The following is a 4,841-nucleotide window of genomic DNA, read 5'->3' as shown; positions in this document are numbered from 1 at the left end:
ACAAAACAAAAGGTTAAGCTTTTAAATTTAAACTTTTTTAATATCAATGGTTATAATCTGAATTGTCATATGGTTATATGTTTTCAAAACGCTAAATACTTCAAAAATACTAAAAATAATGAATTGTTTTTATTCGAAATATAATATTTTTTGTTTTTACTTAACTCAATATCGACATATGCAAAGGAGACTACTTTATAGTTTTGTAGTAATATATAGACACAATTAAAATGAAGAGCAAAGTAATTTTGTGATAAAAGTAAACAATTCAGTAACAATCTTACTTCTAAATTAACATCTGTGTTAATGAGTATTAATTTCATACTTACTAATTTCGACGACGTTTACATTAATACTGACTGAAGTAACAGCTTTTATAAATACAGAAGTATTTTGAGTTGTTAACTAATACAATTAAAACTTTTACATATAATAATTTTAAACACTTCTAAGCCGATAAAATTAGATTCGTACATGACTTATAAAAAATTGTTAACACGATCATAACAATTATAATTAATCAATTTTTACTAAAAAACACTTAAAAAGGTTGAATCAAAACATAATATACGTTTTAGAATATAGCATTAAAACTAATTCGAATAAGTTTTCAAAACTCTATTTTTAAATTTAATTCTTCTGCAAACAGTATAATAACCAACAGCTTATAATGCAATTTAGCTTTGGTTTATATAATTGGATTAGACATAGACTTAGAAAACTCTATTAAACAGAAAAAAAAAAACTTAAAAAGACTTTCAACTTTAAAATGAACACCATTAAGTTAGAAAAGCTACTATTATAGATAATAGAAACATAGTAACTCACAAATGCTTAACATTTTCAAGTGTTTAATAGTATAACAAAACTAAAATTTAATGTGCATATACTATATAAAAGTAATAACTATACTGCTACCAGTACTTTATTTTACCTTCTTTTAATAATTTACAACAAATAAGTATAAAAATTTGTCCTAAACTAATTTAAAATTTAAAAAGTATTATTTATTGTTATTAAACTTCTACTATTTAAATAGATATTTTTATTTAGTTGAATTATTATTTTATAAAACCTAGTATAAAAATATTCAGTGATTTAATGTGATAAGTTAATTATAATTACGGATAGTTACAATACTTTAAAGACATTTTTTTTTTGTCCAGTACAACTTATATACTATTAAAAATTAAAAAAAACTTATGTTTTAAACTACTTTATTAGTAATAGGCATTATTTTTATGACAACTGAGTTTCTTTTTTACTTATTAGTTCAAAGGCTAAGTTTTAAATATTGTTTTACCTGACACTTTAATTAGACTAGCTTTTTACATCACAGACGATGCCTTTTATTATTTTTTTTTGATATATGATGTTTTCTCAGCCGGTTTAGGCCGTTTAAATTGGCAGTGGAGTCTATTTAACAAACTATTAGATGCGAACGTGTTTATAATTTTCATAGAAAATCTAAACATAACGGTTTTACACTTTTTACATCACTCTACTATTTGCGATTTAATTTAAATAATTCAGTAATTGTTAAATATTATCTTCATTTGTCTACATTTGTAAATATTAATGTTTTATATTAGTATCTTACTTTTTTTTTTAAACAAGGAAAATCTCAAAACTATGGTTGTTTAAAAATAAAATACAACCAAGTTGGTTTTTTTTTTTTGAATTTCATATTGTTTTTATAACTTGTAAATTATTTATCTTTCTATGAAGAATTTTTTAATTTAGAAACTTTAAGTTCGAAAAGTTATATAATTTAATATAGATAAAAGATAGAAGTAATTTCATTTTGCTACCTGTACAGTAATTGAAATTCAAATATATAATTTAATTTTAAGTCAAGCTCTAAAATAAGTTAAATTAGTTTTATTTATAGTTATAAATTTCTGTGACAGTATGATAAATAATAGCTTACAATATGGTTAAGTTTTTTTTATATTTTTATCTTTTTTATAATTTATTCATCGCTTTCCTAGCTGTTAAAAAAAATTAGTGGATATTTGAAAAACTTAAATTTTTCGATCTTAAATATTTTTTTTTCTTTTTCGTAGCTTATATATTATAAGTATTAAGTTTTAAACAAAACACTGATTAAATATGTAAGTTATTAATGTAGCTGACATTTTTATTTAAAAAATTAACGGCTAGAGCTTGTTGACATCGTATTGAAAATTAATACAAGATAATATTTATTTATTTAATTGTGAGTAGCTTTCGTATTATTTGTATGTTACTTAGATATCTATAATTCTTTTCAAGAAGTTTTTACGACTCAAAAAAATAAGATTTTTAGGGATATAAATATAATATAAATATAGGTGAAGATACTTTTTTTTTGCTCAATTTTGCAAAAAATAACTGTTAAATTATACTTATTTCTTAAAAGGATTGTAAACAAATCAGTAATATGTTCTTATTTACACAATTTTTGTTTACAAATGTATGATTAACATCACTTAAAAAATACAGTTCAGCTGGTTTAAGCGTTAAAATTTTGTTACAACTCTGTCATCCAATATGGACTTATATATATTCTTAAACACACTTTTAAATCTAATGAATACAACCTTTTTTTTTAAAGTTTTTATATGTTTAAGTATGTTTTACAATGTTTTTTGTTTAATTATTAGTTCTCAGTTTTTATGATACACAAAAGGTTTATATTAACTATTAAACTTCTTAAACTTTAAATTGAAACAGTTTTTTACGTTTTAAAACCGAAAGCTAAACTTTCTTAAACTTGTACAATACAACGACAAGCCTATAACAAAACTTAAACAGTATTTATCTGAATTTTCATAAAATTTTATTTTAAGTAACTAAACGCGATAATTTTTTCAAAGGCTTATATTTGTAGTTTAAGTACACGTGATTACAATTAGTGAAACAAGACAAAAAATTGTAGCATAAATTTAATGTAAGATATACAAGAAAAGCTTGCACATACTCGCGGAAACAATATTAGTCAAAATTATAAATTTTAAGCAGTCTTTATTTTAGTATATGTTGCTTTGAAAATTTAACAAAGTCTATGTTTTTATTAAATTAGAAATAAGTTAAGCTTTTAAAAATTAAACCGAAATATTTACAGTGTAGTTCTAACATTGTTTTAGCTGCTTATATAGTCTTACAAATATAAGATTAAAAAAACGATTACCCTAAAGTTTCTATAAACAAAATGTATTAAACAGATTTGTTGAATTTGTTTTAATTAAACCGAAGTTTTATAAATGTAAATATTATTATTTTATTAAGTGATTTTAGATAAAACTAGGTATGCGATGTTTATAACTATTTAACAACAATTTTAATTATAAAAATAAAGTAAAAAACTAATTATTAAGTTTCAAGCAATTGAATTTGATTAACTATACAAATTATTAATGTTACTAACATTACTATCAATAAGTTTGACAATTATTAGACAAAGACTAGAGCAGGGTTAAGTTTGTTCAATGTTATCTAAATAGTTAAGTTATACTATAGTTCGTTCTAGTTCAGGGTTTGGCAAACTGCGGCCCGCGAAGGGTAAATCTGCGGCCCGCGAGCACGTTATTTTTTTGAATGGATTGCGGCCCGCGAATGAAAATTTTTTGGCCCGCGAGCATGTAAAAGTGGCCCGCTGAGCAAAAATATATTTCAAGTAAATTTTTTTTTCGGTAATTCGATTTAATTTGTTTAGTTTGGTTTTAAGTCTCTGTATAACATTTAAAAATTATTAGAAAAAGTTACTACTTTAATTCAAAAATGTGAAAAAGACAGATTAGCATTCTAACAGGATATTTTTCTGAGTTTCATAATAACTAATCATAATAAAAACAAGTTATGTTAAGTTTGTAGCTAAATTAGTAGCTAGCTTATTTAAATTGTGTTTAAAAATGTGATCTGGCAATAAAGCTGTAAACTTTCTTCTTGTGACAATCTATTTTAACAAATTTAATATTTTTGTTTCAAATCCAAAATTGTAGCATTATGATAATTATAAATCAAAAATATAAGTCTTAAAATCAGTTTCTTTAAAAAAATAATAAAAACAGTAAATTTGAGTCATTAAAACTTTAGTAAATATCTAAGACCATCTTTGTTTTTAGATTGAGTTTGAAATACTGTAAAAAAATATTAAAATTTATAATTATTATTCTGGTTACTACTTATTAGTGATACAAGTGAAACAACCATAATGACAATATAAAAATTTTATTTGTTATGATTTATCAGCCGATTATGGCCGCTACAAGTACGGTGTTATTAAAAATGGCATACTATTACTAAATCGATAAATCTAAAAGGAATAACAAAATTTCAAATATCACTAAATTATACTGTTAACGTCCTTATACAATTTATATGTTAAATTAAATAATTTAGTATTTGTTAAGATTTATAATTGCTTATCGCTAATTTAGGGATCGACAACCTTTCTAAAATAACAAGCCAATATACCCTGAAAAAACTTGTGAAGAAAATAGTCTTCTGTTGCCATCAGCTATTTAAAACTAGTGATGTACTTGACTCACTATCCGGGTCCGGGTCCGGCCGGATATTGCCATTTTTGTCTGATATCCGGATCCTGCCGAATTCTAATTTAAAAAAAAAAGACCGGATCCTTTGTAACAGTATGTTAGACATTCATTTAGTTTCTTAACACTAGAACAAAACACAGTGTGATAAAAGCTCAAACAGAAACTTCACAGTCAATCTTACATTATATTACTAAATTTACATAACTACATAAAAAAAATTAGGCGATGTTAAGTTTGTAACTAAGTAGATCCTAATTGTTTTAAAATGCAACTAAGTTTACTTTAAGCTTAAATCTAGCACTT

The sequence above is a fragment of the Thalia democratica genome, chromosome 2 (genome assembly GCF_965202585.1).
Source record: "Thalia democratica chromosome 2, ktThaDemo2.hap1.1, whole genome shotgun sequence".
In the NCBI taxonomy this organism is placed as follows: domain Eukaryota; kingdom Metazoa; phylum Chordata; class Thaliacea; order Salpida; family Salpidae; genus Thalia; species Thalia democratica.
The sequence above is the reverse complement of the archived record's forward strand: the minus strand, read 5'-3'. Positions refer to the sequence as shown.